This window comes from Filicampus tigris, chromosome 4 (genome assembly GCF_054856515.1).
Source record: "Filicampus tigris isolate MCC_2025a chromosome 4, RoL_Ftig_1.0, whole genome shotgun sequence".
NCBI lineage: Eukaryota > Metazoa > Chordata > Actinopteri > Syngnathiformes > Syngnathidae > Filicampus > Filicampus tigris.
The window spans coordinates 5,564,255-5,585,152 of record NC_141220.1 but is presented as its reverse complement, the minus strand read 5'-3'; the positions used below and the strand labels follow the sequence as shown (position 1 = coordinate 5,585,152).

At 42.5% G+C, this 20,898-nt stretch overlaps 16 non-coding genes across 16 annotated transcripts; all 16 read right to left on the bottom strand.

Moving 5' to 3' along the window:
• Positions 1 to 751: 751 nt before the first annotated feature.
• Positions 752 to 825, bottom strand: trnan-guu (transfer RNA asparagine (anticodon GUU)). Its single transcript has one exon. It is a non-coding gene; the product is annotated as a tRNA-Asn (tRNA).
• A 1,431-nt stretch (positions 826 to 2,256) lies between these two features.
• On the bottom strand, positions 2,257 to 2,330 carry trnan-guu (transfer RNA asparagine (anticodon GUU)). Its single transcript has one exon. It is a non-coding gene; the product is annotated as a tRNA-Asn (tRNA).
• A 601-nt stretch (positions 2,331 to 2,931) lies between these two features.
• On the bottom strand, positions 2,932 to 3,005 carry trnan-guu (transfer RNA asparagine (anticodon GUU)). The gene has a single exon. It is a non-coding gene; the product is annotated as a tRNA-Asn (tRNA).
• A 268-nt stretch (positions 3,006 to 3,273) lies between these two features.
• Positions 3,274 to 3,347, bottom strand: trnan-guu (transfer RNA asparagine (anticodon GUU)). Its single transcript has one exon. It is a non-coding gene; the product is annotated as a tRNA-Asn (tRNA).
• A 1,427-nt stretch (positions 3,348 to 4,774) lies between these two features.
• On the bottom strand, positions 4,775 to 4,850 carry trnan-guu (transfer RNA asparagine (anticodon GUU)). The gene has a single exon. It is a non-coding gene; the product is annotated as a tRNA-Asn (tRNA).
• A 2,357-nt stretch (positions 4,851 to 7,207) lies between these two features.
• trnan-guu (transfer RNA asparagine (anticodon GUU)) lies at positions 7,208 to 7,281 on the bottom strand. Its single transcript has one exon. It is a non-coding gene; the product is annotated as a tRNA-Asn (tRNA).
• A 268-nt stretch (positions 7,282 to 7,549) lies between these two features.
• On the bottom strand, positions 7,550 to 7,623 carry trnan-guu (transfer RNA asparagine (anticodon GUU)). Its single transcript has one exon. It is a non-coding gene; the product is annotated as a tRNA-Asn (tRNA).
• Positions 7,624 to 11,484: 3,861 nt separating this feature from the next.
• Positions 11,485 to 11,560, bottom strand: trnan-guu (transfer RNA asparagine (anticodon GUU)). The gene has a single exon. It is a non-coding gene; the product is annotated as a tRNA-Asn (tRNA).
• A 1,052-nt stretch (positions 11,561 to 12,612) lies between these two features.
• On the bottom strand, positions 12,613 to 12,686 carry trnan-guu (transfer RNA asparagine (anticodon GUU)). The gene has a single exon. It is a non-coding gene; the product is annotated as a tRNA-Asn (tRNA).
• Positions 12,687 to 14,266: 1,580 nt separating this feature from the next.
• Positions 14,267 to 14,340, bottom strand: trnan-guu (transfer RNA asparagine (anticodon GUU)). Its single transcript has one exon. It is a non-coding gene; the product is annotated as a tRNA-Asn (tRNA).
• A 549-nt stretch (positions 14,341 to 14,889) lies between these two features.
• Positions 14,890 to 14,963, bottom strand: trnan-guu (transfer RNA asparagine (anticodon GUU)). Its single transcript has one exon. It is a non-coding gene; the product is annotated as a tRNA-Asn (tRNA).
• Positions 14,964 to 15,501: 538 nt separating this feature from the next.
• On the bottom strand, positions 15,502 to 15,575 carry trnai-gau (transfer RNA isoleucine (anticodon GAU)). Its single transcript has one exon. It is a non-coding gene; the product is annotated as a tRNA-Ile (tRNA).
• A 251-nt stretch (positions 15,576 to 15,826) lies between these two features.
• Positions 15,827 to 15,900, bottom strand: trnan-guu (transfer RNA asparagine (anticodon GUU)). The gene has a single exon. It is a non-coding gene; the product is annotated as a tRNA-Asn (tRNA).
• A 1,568-nt stretch (positions 15,901 to 17,468) lies between these two features.
• On the bottom strand, positions 17,469 to 17,542 carry trnan-guu (transfer RNA asparagine (anticodon GUU)). Its single transcript has one exon. It is a non-coding gene; the product is annotated as a tRNA-Asn (tRNA).
• An 897-nt stretch (positions 17,543 to 18,439) lies between these two features.
• trnan-guu (transfer RNA asparagine (anticodon GUU)) lies at positions 18,440 to 18,513 on the bottom strand. The gene has a single exon. It is a non-coding gene; the product is annotated as a tRNA-Asn (tRNA).
• A 1,809-nt stretch (positions 18,514 to 20,322) lies between these two features.
• Positions 20,323 to 20,398, bottom strand: trnan-guu (transfer RNA asparagine (anticodon GUU)). The gene has a single exon. It is a non-coding gene; the product is annotated as a tRNA-Asn (tRNA).
• Between the last annotated feature and the right edge of the window lie 500 nt (positions 20,399 to 20,898).

Sequence of the window (20,898 nt, the reverse complement as noted above, 5' to 3'; positions counted from 1 at the left end):
GATGTCTTATGCAGTTTTGATTTTAACCGTGTAACCCAAGTCATTTCCTAAAGTAGAGTTAATACCCAATGCAACTTCTGGAAATGTTCATTGCTTCCCTGGGTGGGGTTGAACCACCAACCTTTCAGTTAACAGCCGAACGTGCTCACCAATTGCGCCAGAGAGACAGCCACATTGGTGACTTGTCCTGTATTAATTTTGAACGTGTGACCCATGTCTATATACCAAATGTCAAATTCAGAAAACCACTGCGTCCCTGAATGGGCTCGACCCACTAACCTTTAGGTTAACAGCTGAACACGCTCACCAAATGTGCAACAGAATGATCCTCAAAGCAAGCTTATACAGTTTGGATTTTCACCGTGTAATGCATGTCATTTTCTACCTAGAGGGATTGAATTGACAACAAAAGGCCAATTCAGAAAATGTTCACTGCATCCCTTGGTGGAGTCAAAGCATGAACCTTTCAGAGACATCCTAAGTGCTGGAATAGAAAGCTTTGATTTTCACCACTTAAGTCTCTTCATTGTCAAATTTTGAAATAATAACAAACACAAATTCAGAAGATGTTTTTTGTGACCCTGGGTGGGCTCGAATACAAAACCTTTCAGTTAACAGCAAAACTCGCTCACCAATTGTGCCACACAACCATCAGCATTGATGTCTTATACAGTTTTGATTTTCACGGTGTTCCCCATGTCATTTCCTAAAATAGAATTGATATTAAGGCAAATTCAGTAAACGTTCCTTGCGTCCCTGGGTGGGCTCGAACCACCAACCTTTCAGTTAACAGCCGAACGCGCTCACCAATTGCGCCACAGAGACATCTGCAGTGTTCCCATTTACAGTTTTGATTTTCACCGTGTAACCCATGTCACTTTCCAACTAATATTCAATGCAACTTGAGGACCCTGGGTGGGCTCGTACACAAAATCTTTCAATTAACAGCCAGACTCGTTCACCAATTGCGCCACACAGACATCCACATTGATGTCTTATACAGTTTTGATTTTTACCGTGTAACCCAAGTCATTTCCGAAAAATGAATTGATACCCAAGTGAAATTCAGAAAATACTCATTGCGTCCCTGGGTGGGATCGAATGACCAACCTTTCAGTTACCAGACGGACTCGCACACCAATTGCGCCACAGAGACATCCGCATTGATGGTTTATACAATTTTGATTTTCGGCAAGTAACCCATGTTATTTTCTAAAATTGAATTGATACACAAGGCAAACTCAAAAAATGTTGATTGTGTCCCTGGGTGGGCTCGAACCACCAATCTTTCAGTCAACACCCCAACTAACTGCGCCACAGAACCATCCGCATTAATTTTTTGCACGGTTTTGATTTTTACCGTGAAACCCAAGTCATTGCCTAAAAATGAATTGATACCCAAGTGAAATTCAGAAAATACTCATTGCGTCCCTGGGTGGGCTCGAACCACCAACCTTTCAGTTAACAGCCAAACGCGCACCCCAATTAAGCCACTGAGAAATCCGCATTGATGTCTTATACCGTTTTAATTTTTACCGTGTAACCTATGTCATTTCCTAAGAATTGAGACCTAACGCAACATCAGGAAATGTTCATTTGGTCCCTGTGTGGGGTTGAACCACCAACCTTTCAGTTAACACCCGAACGCGCTCATGAATTGCGCCACAGAGACATCCACATTGGTAGCTTGTCCGATATTAATTTTGAACGTGTGACCCATGTCCATATTCCAAATGTCAAATTCAGAAAACCATTGCTTCCCTGAATGGGCTCGACCCACCAACCTTTAGGTTAACAGCTGAACATGCTCACCAAATGTGCAACAGAATGATCCTCATAGCTAGCTTATACAGTTTGGATTTTCACCGTGTAATGCATGTCATTTTCTACCTAGAGGGATTGAATTGACAACAAAAGGCCAATTCAGAAAATGTTCACTGCATCCCTTGGTGGAGTCAAAGCATGAACCTTTCAGAGACATCCTAAGTGCTGGAATAGAAAGCTTTGATTTTCACCACTTAAGTCTCTTCATTGTCAAATTTTGAAATAATAACAAACACAAATTCAGAAGATGTTTTTTGTGACCCTGGGTGGGCTCGAATACAAAACCTTTCAGTTAACAGCAAAACTCGCTCACCAATTGTGCCACACAACCATCAGCATTGATGTCTTATACAGTTTTGATTTTCACGGTGTTCCCCATGTCATTTCCTAAAATAGAATTGATATTAAGGCAAATTCAGTAAACGTTCCTTGCGTCCCTGGGTGGGCTCGAACCACCAACCTTTCAGTTAACAGCCGAACGCGCTCACCAATTGCGCCACAGAGACATCTGCAGTGTTCCCATTTACAGTTTTGATTTTCACCGTGTAACCCATGTCACTTTCCAACTAATATTCAATGCAACTTGAGGACCCTGGGTGGGCTCGTACACAAAATCTTTCAATTAACAGCCAGACTCGTTCACCAATTGCGCCACACAGACATCCACATTGATGTCTTATACAGTTTTGATTTTTACCGTGTAACCCAAGTCATTTCCGAAAAATGAATTTATACCCAAGTGAAATTCAGAAAATACTCATTGCGTCCCTGGGTGGGATCGAATGACCAACCTTTCAGTTACCAGACGGACTCGCACACCAATTGCGCCACAGAGACATCCGCATTGATGGTTTATACAATTTTGATTTTCGGCAAGTAACCCATGTTATTTTCTAAAATTGAATTGATACACAAGGCAAACTCAAAAAATGTTGATTGTGTCCCTGGGTGGGCTCGAACCACCAATCTTTCAGTCAACACCCCAACTAACTGCGCCACAGAACCATCCGCATTAATTTTTTGCACGGTTTTGATTTTTACCGTGCAACCCAAGTCATTGCCTAAAAATGAATTGATACCCAAGTGAAATTCAGAAAATACTCACTGCGTCCCTGGGTGGGCTCGAACCACCAACCTTTCAGTTAACAGCCGAACGCGCTCACCAATTGCGCCACAGAGACATCTGCATTGATGCTATATACAGTTTTGATTTTCACCGTGTAACCCATGTCATTTGAATTGATAACCAAGGCAAATTCAGAAAAGATTTATTGCATCCCTTGGTGGGCTTGAACCAACAACCTTTCAGTTAACAGCCAAACGCTCTCACCAATTACGCCACAGAAACATCCGCATCAATGTTTTTTACACTTTTGATTTTCACCGTGTAACCATGTCATTTTCTAAAAAATTCTTGATACCCAAGGCAAATTCAAAAAATACTCACAGCGTCCCTGGGTGGGCTTGAACCACCAACCTTTCATTTAACAGCCGAATGCACTCACCAATTGCGCCACAGAGACATCCACGATGACAGCTTGTCCGGTTTTTCTTTTGCACGTGTGACCCGTGTCATACCAAATGTCAAAGTCAGAAAACCATTGCGTCCCTGAATGGGCTCGACCCACGAACCTTTGTCTTCACAGCCGAACACGCTCACCAATTGCGCAATAGAATGATCCTCATCTCTAGCTTATACAATTTGGATTTTCACCGTGTAATGCATGTCATTGTCTACCAAGAGAGATTGAATTGATACTAAAAGGCCAATTCAGAAAATGTTCACTGCATCTATTGGTGGACTTGAAGCACAAACCCTTCAGAGACTTTGATTTTTACTGGGTAACACATGTCATTTTCTAAAGCAGAATTGATGCACAATGCAACCTACAACAAGGGTCATACCTTCCCTGGGTGGGTTTGAACCAACAACCTTTCAGTTAACAGCCAAACGTGCTGCCCAATTAAGCCACTGAGACATCCGCATTGATGTCTTAGACGGTTTTAATTTTTACCGTGTAACCCATGTCATTTCCTAAGAATTGAGACAACATCAGGAAATGGTCATTCGATCCCTGTGTGGGGTTGAACCACCAACCTTTCAGTTAACACCCGAACGCGCTCACGATTTGCGCCACAGAGACATCCACATTGTTAGCTTGTCCGATATTAATTTTGAACGTGTGACCCATGTCCATATTCCAAATGTCAAATTCAGAAAACCATTGCGTCCCTGAATGGGCTCGACCCACCAACCTTTAGGTTAACAGCTGAACATGCTCACCAAATGTGCAACAGAATGATCCTCATAGCTAGCTTATACAGTTTGGATTTTCACCGTGTAATGCATGTCAACGTCCACTGTTAGTGTAGTGGTACACACGCCTGAGTTGTGTGCGGGCAGCGTGGGATCGATTCACGCTCAGTGACAGTGTCTATGTGTGCCCTGCGACTGGCTGGCGACCAGTTCGGGGTGTAGTCTGCCTTCGCCCATTGACGGCTGGGATAGGCTCCAGCAATTCCCCGCGACCCTGTATAGGATAAGCGGTTTGGAAGATGACATGACATAATGCATGTCATTGTCTACCGAGAGAGATTGAATTGATACCAAAAGGCCAATTCAGAAAACGTTCACTGCATCCCTTGGTGGAGTCAAAGCATGAACCTTTCAGAGACATCCTAAGTGCTGGCATATAAAGTTTTGATTTTCACCATATAAAGTCTCTTCATTGTCAAATTTTGAATTAATAACAAACACACATTCAGAAGATGCTTATTGCGACCCTGGGTGGGCTCAAACCACCAATCTTTCAGTCCTCAGCCGAACACGCTCACCAATTGCACCACAGAAACACCCGCATTGACATCTTGTACAGTTTCGATTTTTACGGTGTAACCCATGTCATTTCCAACTGAATTGATACCCAAGGCAAACTCAAAATAATGTCGTTGCTTCCCTTGGTGGGCTCGAACCACCAACCTTTCAGTTAACAGCCGAACGCGCTCACCAATTGCGCCACAGAGACATCTGCATTGACACCATATACAGTTTTGATTTTCACCGTGTAACCCATGTCATTTCCAACTGAATTGATACCCAAGGCAAACTCAAAATAATGTCGTTGCTTCCCTTGGTGGGCTCGAACCACCAACCTTTCAGTTACAACAGAACAATTCAGAAAATGTTCACTGCATCCCTTGGTGGACTCAAAGGATGAACCTCTCAGACATCCTAAGTGCTGGCATAGAAAGCTTTGATTTTCACTTAAGTCTTGTCAAATTTTGAAATAAACAAATTCAGAAAATGCTTATTGTGGCCCTTGGTGGGCTTGAATCAACAACCTTTCAGTTAAAAGCCAGACTCGCTCACCAATTGTGCCACACAGACATTTGCATTGATGTCTTATAGAGTTTTGATTTTCACCGTGTAACCCATGTCATTTCCTAAAAGAATTAATGCTAAGGCAAATTCAGAAGACAACAATAGCTTGTATAATTTTCATTTCGAACGTTTGACCTATGTCATTGTTTACAAAATTTGAATTGTTACCAAATGTCAAATTCAGGAAACCTTATTTGCGTCCCTGGGTGGGCTCGACCCACCAACCCACCAACAGCCAAACACGCTCACCAAATGTGCAACAGAATGATCCTCAACGCTAGCTTATACAGTTTGGATGTTCCCCGTGTAATGCATGTCATTGTCTACCAAGAGAGATTGAATCGATACCAAAAGTCGAATTCAGAAAATTTTTATTGCGCCTCCAAATGTTCATTGCATCCCTTGGTGGACTCAAAACACCAACTTTTCAGTTAATAGCCGAATGCGCTCATCAATTGTACCACAGAGAGATCCACATTGATGGCTTATACAGTTTGGATTTTCACCGTGTAACCCATTTCACTTTCTAGCACAGAATTGATACCCAATGCAAATTCAGGAAATGTTCATTGCATCCCTGTGTGGGATCAAACCACCAACCTTTCAGTTAACAGCCAAAAGCGCTCACCAATTGCACCACAGAGACATCCACATTGATGCTTTATACAGTTTTGATTTTCACCGTGTAACCTATGTCATTTTTTTTTTTTTAATTGATACCCAAGGCAAACTCTGAAAATGTTCACTGCGTCGCTTGGTGGACTCAAACCACCTACTTTTCAGTTAACAGCCGAAAGCCCTCACCAATTGCGCCATGGACACATCCGTATCGATGTCTTATACAGTTTACAGTAGCAAACCCATCTCATTTTCCAATGTCAAATTGCTACCCATTGCAAATTCAAGAACTGTTCATTGCGTCCCTGGGTGGGGTTGAACCACAAACTTTCGGTTAACAGCCGAACGCGCTGAGACATCCACAATGATGGCTTATACAGTTTTTATTTTCACCATGTAACCCATGTCATTTTCTAAAATTGAACTGATACCCAAGGCAAATTGCCTCTTCAGTGCAGTTAGAAAAAGATAATCATGTGGCCCAAATGGAGAGGAGCTTTAAGCTATATCCAAAGCTGGGCATCGCCTATTTCACATCTGCATATTCAATCGATCCACGTGGTCCCAGTCGGTCCCATTCAGCCAAATGACGTCGAGAACAGACTTAACCTGTACCACGTCACAGGTAGGTGCCGCATGTATAAGGGTCTATCCTGACAAAGCAGCATTGTTTACATTGGGTGCAGTGCATTGTGGGATGCGTGATATCAACGTGCGGAGCTCTATAGTGGCCCACTGTGCCATTCTGTGGATGACATCACACTCTTTCGACAACTTGCCCTCGACCAGTGCTTACCAAGGACCACCTGAGCAGCCCGTGTGGCCTGTTCTAAAAATAGGTCACCAGTGATGAAACATTGTAATTTCTTTGGAATGTTGTAAAAGTGATCATTTTGAAATGAAAACATTTGCAGAGATTTATAGAAATAAAGTGTTGCATAGTGTTGTTGTGAAAAAACAGTAACGTGATCAGTGTCTTTACATAGACGAAAGTAATTCATTATCAATAAAAGATACAAAATCAGTTATCAATTATGGTCATACCATCCCTGGGTGGGCTCGAATCACCAACCTTTCAGTTACCAGACGGACTCACTCACCAATTGCGCCACAAAGACATCCGCATTGATGGTTTATACAGTTTTGATTTTCGGCATGTAACCCATGTTATTTTCTAAAATTGATACACAAGGCAAACTCAAAAAATGTTGATTGTGTCCCTGGGTGGGCTCGAACCACCAATCTTTCAGTCAACACCCCAACTAACTGCGCCACAGAACCATCCGCATTAATTTTTTGCACGGTTTTGATTTTTACCGTGCAACCCAAGTCATTGCCTAAAAATGAATTGATACCCAAGCGAAATTCAGAAAATACTCATTGCGTCCCTGGGTGGGCTCGAACCACCAACCTTTCAGTTAACAGCCGAACGCGCTCACCAATTGCGCCACAGAGACATCTGCATTGATGCTGTATACAGTTTTGATTTTCACCGTGTAACCCATGTCATTTGAATTGATAACCAAGGCAAATTCAGAAAAGGTTTATTGCATCCCTTGGTGGGCTTGAACCAACAACCTTTCAGTTAACAGCCAAACGCTCTCATCAATTACGCCACAGAAACATCCGCATCAATGTTTTTTACACTTTTGATTTTCACCGTGTAACCATGTCATTTTCTAAAAAATTCTTGATACCCAAGGCAAATTCAAAAAATACTCACAGCGTCCCTGGGTGGGCTTGAACCACCAACCTTTCAGTTAACAGCCGAATGCACTCACCAATTGCGCCACAGAGACATCCACGATGACAGCTTGTCCGGTTTTTCTTTTGCACGTGTGACCCGTGTCATACCAAATGTCAAAGTCAGAAAACCATTGCGTCCCTGAATGGGCTCGACCCACGAACCTTTGTCTTCACAGCCGAACACGCTCACCAATTGCGCAATAGAATGATCCTCATCTCTAGCTTATACAATTTGGATTTTCACCGTGTAATGCATGTCATTGTCTACCAAGAGAGATTGAATTGATACTAAAAGGCCAATTCAGAAAATGTTCACTGCATCTATTGGTGGACTTGAAGCACAAACCTTTCAGAGACTTTGATTTTTACCGGGTAACACATGTCATTTTCTAAAGCAGAATTGATGCACAATGCAACCTACAACAAGGGTCATACCTTCCCTGGGTGGGTTTGAACCAACAACCTTTCAGTTAACAGCCAAACGTGCTGCCCAATTAAGCCACTGAGACATCCGCATTGATGTCTTAGACGGTTTTAATTTTTACCGTGTAAACCATGTCATTTCCTAAGAATTGAGAACGCAACATCAGGAAATGGTCATTCGATCCCTGTGTGGGGTTGAACCACCAACCTTTCAGTTAACACCCGAACGCGCTCACGATTTGCGCCACAGAGACATCCACATTGTTAGCTTGTCCGATATTAATTTTGAACGTGTGACCCATGTCCATATTCCAAATGTCAAATTCAGAAAACCATTGCGTCCCTGAATGGGCTCGACCCACCAACCTTTAGGTTAACAGCTGAACATGCTCACCAAATGTGCAACAGAATGATCCTCATAGCTAGCTTATACAGTTTGGATTTTCACCGTGTAATGCATGTCAACATCCACTGTTAGTGTAGTGGTACACACGCCTGAGTTGTGTGCGGGCAGCGTGGGATCGATTCACGCTCAGTGACAGTGTCTATGTGTGCCCTGCGACTGGCTGGCGACCAGTTCGGGGTGTAGTCTGCCTTCGCCCATTGACGGCTGGGATAGGCTCCAGCAATTCCCCGCGACCCTGTATAGGATAAGCGGTTTGGAAGATGACATGACATAATGCATGTCATTGTCTACCGAGAGAGATTGAATTGATACCAAAAGGCCAATTCAGAAAACGTTCACTGCATCCCTTGGTGGAGTCAAAGCATGAACCTTTCAGAGACATCCTAAGTGCTGGCATATAAAGTTTTGATTTTCACCATATAAAGTCTCTTCATTGTCAAATTTTGAATTAATAACAAACACACATTCAGAAGATGCTTATTGCGACCCTGGGTGGGCTCAAACCACCAATCTTTCAGTCCTCAGCCGAACACGCTCACCAATTGCACCACAGAAACACCCGCATTGACATCTTGTACAGTTTCGATTTTTACGGTGTAACCCATGTCATTTCCAACTGAATTGATACCCAAGGCAAACTCAAAATAATGTCGTTGCTTCCCTTGGTGGGCTCGAACCACCAACCTTTCAGTTAACAGCCGAACGTGCTCACCAATTGCGCCACAGAGACATCTGCATTGACACCATATACAGTTTTGATTTTCACCGTGTAACCCATGTCATTTCCAACTGAATTGATACCCAAGGCAAACTCAAAATAATGTCGTTGCTTCCCTTGGTGGGCTCGAACCACCAACCTTTCAGTTACAACAGAACAATTCAGAAAATGTTCACTGCATCCCTTGGTGGACTCAAAGGATGAACCTCTCAGACATCCTAAGTGCTGGCATAGAAAGCTTTGATTTTCACTTAAGTCTTGTCAAATTTTGAAATAAACAAATTCAGAAAATGCTTATTGTGGCCCTTGGTGGGCTTGAATCAACAACCTTTCAGTTAAAAGCCAGACTCGCTCACCAATTGTGCCACAAAGACATTTGCATTGATGTCCTATAGAGTTTTGATTTTCACCGTGTAACCCATGTCATTTCCTAAAAGAATTAATGCTAAGGCAAATTCAGAAGACAACAATAGCTTGTATAATTTTCATTTCGAACGTTTGACCTATGTCATTGTTTACAAAATTTGAATTGTTACCAAATGTCAAATTCAGGAAACCTTATTTGCGTCCCTGGGTGGGCTCGACCCACCAACCCACCAACAGCCAAACACGCTCACCAAATGTGCAACAGATTGATCCTCAACGCTAGCTTATACAGTTTGGATGTTCCCCGTGTAATGCATGTCATTGTCTACCAAGAGAGATTGAATCGATACCAAAAGTCGAATTCAGAAAATTTTTATTGCGCCTCCAAATGTTCATTGCATCCCTTGGTGGACTCAAAACACCAACTTTTCAGTTAATAGCCGAATGCGCTCATCAATTGTACCACAGAGAGATCCACATTGATGGCTTATACAGTTTGGATTTTCACCGTGTAACCCATTTCACTTTCTAGCACAGAATTGATACCCAATGCAAATTCAGGAAATGTTCATTGCATCCCTGTGTGGGATCAAACCACCAACCTTTCAGTTAACAGCCAAAAGCGCTCACCAATTGCACCACAGAGACATCCACATTGATGCTTTATACAGTTTTGATTTTCACCGTGTAACCTATGTCATTTTTTTTTTTTTAATTGATACCCAAGGCAAACTCTGAAAATGTTCACTGCGCCGCTTGGTGGACTCAAACCACCTACTTTTCAGTTAACAGCCGAAAGCCCTCACCAATTGCGCCATGGACACATCCGTATCGATGTCTTATACAGTTTACAGTAGCAAACCCATCTCATTTTCCAATGCCAAATTGCTACCCATTGCAAATTCAAGAACTGTTCATTGCGTCCCTGGGTGGGGTTGAACCACAAACTTTCGGTTAACAGCCGAACGCGCTGAGACATCCACAATGATGGCTTATACAGTTTTTATTTTCACCATGTAACCCATGTCATTTTCTAAAATTGAACTGATACCCAAGGCAAATTGCCTCTTCAGTGCAGTTAGAAAAAGATAATCATGTGGCCCAAATGGAGAGGAGCTTTAAGCTATATCCAAAGCTGGGCATCGCCTATTTCACATCTGCATATTCAATCGATCCACGTGGTCCCAGTCGGTCCCATTCAGCCAAATGACGTCGAGAACAGACTTAACCTGTACCACGTCACAGGTAGGTGCCGCATGTATAAGGGTCTATCCTGACAAAGCAGCATTGTTTACATTGGGTGCAGTGCATCGTGGGATGCGTGATATCAACGCGCGGAGCTCTATAGTGGCCCACTGTGCCATTCTGTGGATGACATCACACTCTTTCGACAACTTGCCCTCGACCAGTGCTTACCAAGGACCACCTGAGCAGCCCGTGTGGCCTGTTCTAAAAATAGGTCACCAGTGATGAAACATTGTAATTTCTTTGGAATGTTGTAAAAGTGATCATTTTGAAATGAAAACATTTGCAGAGATTTATAGAAATAAAGTGTTGCATAGTGTTGTTGTGAAAAAACAGTAACGTGATCAGTGTCTTTACATAGACGAAAGTAATTCATTATCAATAAAAGATACAAAATCAGTTATCAATTATGGTCATACCATCCCTGGGTGGGCTCGAATCACCAACCTTTCAGTTACCAGACGGACTCACTCACCAATTGCGCCACAAAGACATCCGCATTGATGGTTTATACAGTTTTGATTTTCGGCATGTAACCCATGTTATTTTCTAAAATTGATACACAAGGCAAACTCAAAAAATGTTGATTGTGTCCCTGGGTGGGCTCGAACCACCAATCTTTCAGTCAACACCCCAACTAACTGCGCCACAGAACCATCCGCATTGATGTTTTGTACGGTTTTGATTTTTACTGTGCAACCCAAGTCATTGCCTAAAAATGAATTGATAACCAAGTGAAATTCATAAAATACTCATTGCTTCCCTGGGTGGGCTCAAACCACCAACCTTTCAGTTAACAGCCGAACACGCTCACCAATTGCGCCACAGAGACATCTGCATTGATGCTATATACAGTTTGGATTTTCACTGTGTAACCCATGTCATCAGGACACCCAAGGCAAATTCAGAAAAGATTTATTGCATCTCTTGGTGGGCTTGAACCAACAACCTTTCAGTTAACAGCCAAACACTCTCACCAATTGCGCCACAGAAACATCCGCATTGATAGCTTTTACAGTTTTGATTTTCACCGTGTAACCCATGTCATTTTTCTAATATGAAATTGATACCCAATGGAAATTCAATGAAATGTACATTGCTTGGGGTTGAACCAACAACCTTTCGGATATTAGCCGAACGCGCTCACCAATAGCGCCACAGAGACATGTATGGTATTAAGAAAACCTTCCTTGCTTCCCTGGGTGGGTTTGACCCACCAACCTTTCAGTTACCAGACAGACTCACTCACCAATTGCGCCACGGAGACATCTGCATTAATGGTTTATACAATTTAGATTTTCGGCATGTAACCCATGTTATTTTCTAAAATTGAATTGATACAGAAGGCAAATTCAAAACATTTTTATTTCCCTGGGTGGGCACCAATCTTTCAGTTAACAGCCGATCGCGTTCACCAATTGCGACACAGCCACATCCGCATTGATGTCTTGTACGGTTTTGATTTTCACCGTGTAACCCATGTCACTTTCTAATCCCAAACTAATGTACAATGCAACTTGAGGAAATGTTCATTGCGTCTCCGTGTGGGGTTGAAGCACCAACCTTTCAGTTAACAGCCGAACGTGCTCACCAATTGTGCCACAGAGACATCCACATCAATGGCTTACACTGTTTTCATGTTCACCGTGTCCCATGTCACTTTCTAAAATCAAATTGATACCCAAGGCAAATTCAGGAAATGTTCATTGCGTGTCTGGGTGGGGTTGAACCACCAACCTTCCCGTTAACAGCCGAACGCACTCACCAATTGCGCCACAGAGACACCCGCATCAATGTCTTTTACACTTTTGATTTTCACCGTGTAACCATGTCATTTTCTAAAAAATTCTTGATACCCAAGGCAAATTCAAAAAATACTGACAGCGTCCCTAGGTGGGCTTGAACCACCAACTTTTCAGTTAACAGCCGAATGCGCTTACCAATTGCGCCACAGAGACATTACAAATGATGTCTTATGCAGTTTTGATTTTTACCGTGTAACCCATGTCACTTTCTAATATCAAATTCATACCCAATGCAACTTCAGGGAATGTTCATTGCGTCCTAGGTAGGGTTGAACCACCAACCTTTTGGTTAACAACCGAACGCGCTCACCAATTACACCACAGAGACATCTGCATCAATGGCTTATACCGTTTTCATTTTTACCGTGTCCCATGTCACTTTCTAATATCAAATTGATACCCAAGGCAAATTCAGGAAATTTTCATTGCATCCCTGGGTGGGGTTGAACCACCAACCTTTCCGTTAACAGCCGAAAACACTCAAATAGAGACATCCGCATCAATTTCTTTTACGCTTTTGATTTTCAATGATGGCTTGTCCGGTTTTTCTTTTGCACGTGTGACCCGTGTCATACCAAATGTCAAAGTCAGAAAACCATTGCGTCCCTGAATGGGCTCGACCCACGAACCTTTGTCTTCACAGCCGAACACGCTCACCAATTGCGCAATAGAATGATCCTCATCTCTAGCTTATACAATTTGGATTTTCACCGTGTAATGCATATCATCGTCTACCAAGAGGGATTTAATTGATACCAAAGGGCCAATTCAGAAAATGTTCACTGCATCCCTTGGTGGACTCGAAGCACAAACCTTTCAGAGACTTTGATTTTTACCGGGTAACACATGTCATTTTCTAAAACAGAATTGATGCAGAAGGTAACCTCCAACAACGGTCATACCATCCATGGGTGGTTTCGAACCACCAACCTTTCAGTTCACAGCCAAACGCGCACCCCAATTAAGCCACTGAGAAATCCGCATTGATGTCTTATACCGTTTTAATTTTTACCGTGTAACCTATGTCATTTCCTAAGAATTGAGACCTAACGCAACATCAGGAAATGTTCATTTGGTCCCTGTGTGGGGTTGAACCACCAACCTTTCAGTTAACACACGAACGCGCTCATGAATTGCGCCACAGAGACATCCACATTGGTAGCTTGTCCGATATTAATTTTGAACGTGTGACCCATGTCCATATTCCAAATGTCAAATTCAGAAAACCATTGCTTCCCTGAATGGGCTCGACCCACCAACCTTTAGGTTAACAGCTGAACATGCTCACCAAATGTGCAACAGAATGATCCTCATAGCTAGCTTATACAGTTTGGATTTTCACCGTGTAATGCATATCATCGTCTACCAAGAGGGATTTAATTGATACCAAAAGGCCAATTCAGAAAATGTTCACTGCATCCCTTGGTGGAGTCAAAGCATGAACCTTTCAGAGGCATCTAAGTGCTGGCATATAAAGTTTTGATTTTCACCATATAAAGTCTCTATATTGTCAAATTTTGAATTAATAACAAACACACATTCAGAAGATGCTTATTGCGACCCTGGGTGGGCTCAAACCACCAATCTTTCGGTCCTCAGCCGAACACGCTCACCAACTGCACCACAGAAACATCCGCATTGACATCTTGTACAGTTTCGATTTTTACGGTGTAACCCATGTCATTTCCTAAAAATGAAACGATACCCAAGGCAAATTCAGAAAATACTTATTGCGTCCCTGGGTGGGCTCGAACCACCAACCTTTCAGTTAACAGCCGAACGCGCTCACCAATTGCGCCACAGAGACACCTGCACTGACACCATATACAGTTTTGATTTTCACCATGTAACTCATGTCATTTTTTTTCTAACATTGAATTGATACACAAGGCAAACTCAAAATAATGTCGTTGCTTCCCTTGGTGGGCTCGAACCACCAACCTTTCAGTCAACAGCCAAACGCGCTCACCAATTGCACCACAGAAACATCCACATTGACAACTTTTACAGTTTTGAATTTCAGCGTGTAAACCATGTCATTTTCTAAAACTGATAGCCAATGGAAATTCAATGAAATGTTCATTGCTTGGGGTTGAATCATCAACCTTTCGGTTATTAGCCGAACGCGCTCACCAATAGCGCCACAGAGACATGTATGGCATTAAGAAAATCTTCCTTGCTTCCCTGGGTGGGCTCAAACCACCAATCTTTCAGTCCTCAGCCGAACACGCTCACCAATTGCACCACAGAAACATCCGCATTGACGTCTTGTACAGTTTCATTTTTTAACGGTGTAACCCATGTCATTTCCTAAAAATGAATTGATACCCAAGGCAAATTCAGAAAATACTCACTGCGTCCCTGGGTGGGCTCGAACCACCAACCTCTCAGTTAACAGCCAAACGCGCTCACCAATTGCGCCACAGAGACATCTGCATTGACATCATATACAGTTTTGATTTTCACCGTGTAACCCATGTCATTTTTTCTAACTGAATTGATACCCAAGGCAAACTCAAAATAATGTCGTTGCTTCCCTTGGTGGGCTCGAACCACCAACCTTTCAGTTATAACAGAACAATTCAGAAAATGTTCGCTGCATCCCTTGGTGGACTCGAAGGATGAACCTCTCACAGACATCCTAAGTGCTGGCATAGAAAGCTTTGATTTTCACTTAAGTCGTCAAATTGAAATAAACACTCAGAAAATGCTTATTGTGGGCCTTGGTGGGCTTGAATCAACCTTTCAGTTAAAAGCCAGACTCGCTCACCAATTTTGCCACACAGACATTCGCATCGATGTCTTATACAGTTTTGATTTTCACCGTGTAACCCATGTCATTTCCTAAAAGAATTGATACTAAGGCAAATTCAGAAGACAACAATAGCTTGTATAATTTTCATTTTGAACATGTGACCTGTCATTGTTTTGAAATAATAACAAACACAAATTCAAAGGATGCTCATAGTGTCCCTGGGTGGGCTGGAACCACCAACGTTTCAGTTATCAGCTGAATGTGCTCACCAATTGCGCCACAGAGACTTCCGTCTCTGTGATGGCTTGTTCGGTTTTAATTTTAAACGTATGACCCATGTCGATACCAAATATCAAATTCAGAAACCCTTCATTGCGTCCCTGAGTGGGCTTGACCCACCAACAGCCAAACGCGCTCACCAATTGCGCCACAGAGACATCGCATTGATGGCTTATACAGTTTTGATTTTCACTGTGTAACCCAAGTAACTTTCTAATATCAAATTGATACCAAATGCAAATTCAAGAAACGTTCATTGCGTCCCTGGGTGGGGTTGACCCACCGACCTTTCGGTTAACAGCCGAACGAGCTCACCAATTGCGCCATAGAGACATACACAACAATAGCTTGTATAATTTTCATTTCGAACGTTTGACCTATGTCATTGTTTACAAAATTTGAATTGTTACCAAATGTCAAATTCAGGAAACCTTATTTGCGTCCCTGGGTGGGCTCGACCCACCAACCTTTCTGTTAACAGCCGAACACGCTCACCAAACGTGCAACAGAATGATCCTCAACGCTAGCTTATCCAGTTTGGAGTTTCCCCGTGTAATGCATGTCATTGTCTACCAAGAGAGATTGAATTGATTCCAAAAGTCGAATTCAGAAAATTTTCATTGCGCCTCCAAATGTTCACTGCATCCCTTGGTGGACTCGAACCACCAACTTTTCAGTTAACAGCCGAAAGCCCTCACCAATTGCGCCATGGACACATCCGTATCGATGTCTTATACAGTTTACAGTATACAAACCCATCTCATTTTCCAATGTCAAATTGCTACCCATTGCAAATTCAGGAACTGTTCATTGCGTCCTTCGGTGGGGTTGAACCACGAACTTTCGGTTAACAGCCGAACGCGCTGAGACATCCACAATGATGGCTTATACAGTTTTTATTTTCACCATGTAACCCATGTCATTTTCTAAAATTGATCTGATACCCAAGGCAAATTGCCTCTTCAGTGCAGTTAGAAAAAGATAATCATGTGGCCCAAATTGAGAGGAGCTTTAAGCTATATCCAGAGCTGGGCATCGTCTATTTCACATCTGCATATTCAATCGATCCACGTGGTCCCATTCGGTCCCATTCAGCCAAATGACGTCGAGAACAGACTTAACCTGTACCACGTCACAGGTAGGTGCCGCATGTATAAGGGTCTATTCTGACAAAGCAGCATTGTTTACATTGGGTGCAGTGCATTGTGGGATGCGTGATATCAACGTGCGGAGCTCTATAGTGGCCCACTGTGCCATTCTGTGGATGACATCACACTCTTTCGACAACTTGCCCTCGACCAGTGCTTACCAAGGACCACCTGAGCAGCCCGTGTGGCCTGTTCTAAAAATAGGTCACCAGTGATGAAACATTGTAATTTCTTTGGAATGTTGTAAAAGTGATCATTTTGAAATGAAAAAATTTGCAGAGATTTATAGAAATAAAGTGTTGCATAGTGTTGTTGTGAAAAAACAGTAACGTGATCAGTGTCTTTACATAGACGAAAGTAATTCATTATTAATAAAAGATACAAAATCAGTTATCAATTATGGTCATACCATCCCTGGGTGGGCTCGAATCACCAACCTTTCAGTTACCAGACGGACTCACTCATCAATTGCGCCACAAAGACATCCGCATTGATGGTTTATACAGTTTTGATTTTCGGCATGTAACCCATGTTATTTTCTAAAATTGAATTGATACACAAGGCAAACTCAAAAAATGTTGATTGTGTCCCTGGGTGGGCTCAAACCACCAATCTTTCAGTCAACACCCCAACTAACTGCGCCACAGAACCATCCGCATTGATGTTTTGTACGGTTTTGATTTTTACTGTGCAACCCAAGTCATTGCCTAAAAATGAATTGATAACCAAGTGAAATTCAGAAAATACTCATTGCGTCCCTGGGTGGGCTCAAACCACCAACCTTTCAGTTAACAGCCGAACGCGCTCACCAATTGCGCCACAGAGACATCTGCATTGATAACTTTGACAGTTTTGATTTTCACCGTGTAACCCATGTCATTTTCTAATATCAAATTGATACCCAATGGAAATTCAATGAAACGTACATTGCTTGGGGTTGAACCAACAACCTTTCGGATATTAGCCGAACGCGCTCACCAATAGCGCCACAGAGACATGTATGGTATTAAGAAAATCTTCCTTGCTTCCCTGGATGGGCTCGACCCACCAACCTTTCAGTTACCAGACGGACTCACTCACCAATTGCCCCACAGAGACATCCGCATAAATGGTTTATACAATTTAGATTTTCGGCATGTAACCCATGTTATTTTCTAAAATTGAACTGATACACAAGGCAAATTCAAAAAAAATTTATTTCCCTGGGTGGGCTGGTTGACCACCAATCTTTCAGTTAACAGCCGATCGCGCTCACCAATTGCGACATAGACACATCCGCATTGATGTCTCGTACGGTTTTGATTTTCACCGTGTAACCCATGTCACTTTCTAATCCCAAACTAATGTACAATGCAACTTGAGGAAATGTTCATTGCGTCTCCGTGTGGGGTTGAAGCACCAACCTTTCAGTTAACAGCCGAACGTGCTCACCAATTGCGTCACAGAGACATCCACATCAATGGCTTACACTGTTTTCATGTTCACCGTGTCACATGTCACTTTCTAAAATCAAATTGATACCCAAGGCAAAGTCAATAAATATTCATTGCATGTCTGGGTGGGGTTGAACTACCAACCTTCCCGTTAACAGCCGAACGCACTCACCAATAGCGCCACAGAGACATCCGGATCAATGACTTTTACACTTTTGATTTTCACCATGTAACCATGTCATTTTCTAAAAAATTCTTGATACCCAAGGCAAATTCAAAGAACACTCACAGCATCCCTGGGTGGGCTTGAACCACCAACCTTTCAGTTAACAGCCGAATGCGCTTACCAATGGCGCCACAGAGACATTAGGAATGATGATTTATACAGTTTAGATTTTCACCATGTAACCCATGTCATTTTTTTCTAACATTGAATTGATACCCTTGGCAAACTCAAAATAACGTTGTTGCTTCCCTTGGTGGGCTCGAACCACCAACCTTTCAGTTAACAGCCAAACACGCTCACCAATTGTGCCACAGAAACATCCTCATTGATAGCTTTTACAGTTTTGATTTTCACCGTGTAAACCATGTCATTCTCTAGTCAAATTGATAGCCAATGGAAATTCAATGAAATGTTCATTGCTTGTGGTTGAATCATCAACCTTTCGGTTATTAGCCGAACGCACTCACCAATAGCGCCACAGAGACATATACGGTTTTAATTTTGAACGTGTGACCCATGTGTTTACAATATTTGAATTGATACCAAATGTCAAATTCAGAAAACCTTCTTTGCTTCCCTGGGTGGGCTCGACCCACCAACCTTTCTCTTAACAGCCGAACACGCTCACCAAATGATCCTCATCGCTAGCTTATACAGTTTGAAATTACCCAAGGCAAACTCAGAAAATGTTCACTGTGTTGCTTGGTGGACTCGAACCACCAACTTTTCAGTTAACAGCCGAAAGCCCTCACCAATTGCGCCATGGACACATCCGTATCGATGTCTTATACAGTTTACAGTATACAAACCCATCTCATTTTCCAATGTCAAATTGCTACCCATTGCAAATTCAGGAACTGTTCATTGCGTCCTTGGGTGGGGTTGAACCACGAACTTTCGGTTAACAGCCGAACGCGCTGACACATCCACAATGATGGCTTATACAGTTTTTATTTTCACCATGTAACCCATGTCATTTTCTAAAATTGAACTGATACCCAAGGCAAATTGCCTCTTCAGTGCAGTTAGAAAAAGATAATCATGTGGCCCAAATGGAGAGGAGCTTTAAGCTATATCCAAAGCTGGGCATCGCCTATTTCACATCTGCATATTCAATCGATCCACGTGGTCCCAGTCGGTCCCATTCAGCCAAATGACGTCGAGAACAGACTTAACCTGTACCACGTCACAGGTAGGTGCCGCATGTATAAGGGTCTATCCTGACAAAGCAGCATTGTTTACATTGGGTGCAGTGCATCGTGGGATGCGTGATATCAACGTGCGGAGCTCTATAGTGGCCCACTGTGCCATTCTGTGGATGACATCACACTCTTTCGACAACTTGCCCTCGACCAGTGCTTACCAAGGACCACCTGAGCAGCCCGTGTGGCCTGTTCTAAAAATAGGTCACCAGTGATGAAACATTGTAATTTCTTTGGAATGTTGTAAAAGTGATCATTTTGAAATGAAAACATTTGCAGAGATTTATAGAAATAAAGTGTTGCATAGTGTTGTTGTGAAAAAACAGTAACGTGATCAGTGTCTTTACATAGACGAAAGTAATTCATTATCAATAAAAGATACAAAATCAGTTATCAATTATGGTCATACCATCCCTGGGTGGGCTCGAATCACCAACCTTTCAGTTACCAGACGGACTCACTCACCAATTGCGCCACAAAGACATCCGCATTGATGGTTTATACAGTTTTGATTTTCGGCATGTAACCCATGTTATTTTCTAAAATTGATACACAAGGCAAACTCAAAAAATGTTGATTGTGTCCCTGGGTGGGCTCGAACCACCAATCTTTCAGTCAACACCCCAACTAACTGCGCCACAGAACCATCCGCATTGATGTTTTGTACGGTTTTGATTTTTACTGTGCAACCCAAGTCATTGCCTAAAAATGAATTGATAACCAAGTGAAATTCATAAAATACTCATTGCTTCCCTGGGTGGGCTCAAACCACCAACCTTTCAGTTAACAGCCGAACACGCTCACCAATTGCGCCACAGAGACATCTGCATTGATGCTATATACAGTTTGGATTTTCACTGTGTAACCCATGTCATCAGGACACCCAAGGCAAATTCAGAAAAGATTTATTGCATCTCTTGGTGGGCTTGAACCAACAACCTTTCAGTTAACAGCCAAACACTCTCACCAATTGCGCCACAGAAACATCCGCATTGATAGCTTTTACAGTTTTGATTTTCACCGTGTAACCCATGTCATTTTTCTAATATGAAATTGATACCCAATGGAAATTCAATGAAATGTACATTGCTTGGGGTTGAACCAACAACCTTTCGGATATTAGCCGAACGCGCTCACCAATAGCGCCACAGAGACATGTATGGTATTAAGAAAACCTTCCTTGCTTCCCTGGGTGGGTTTGACCCACCAACCTTTCAGTTACCAGACAGACTCACTCACCAATTGCGCCACGGAGACATCTGCATTAATGGTTTATACAATTTAGATTTTCGGCATGTAACCCATGTTATTTTCTAAAATTG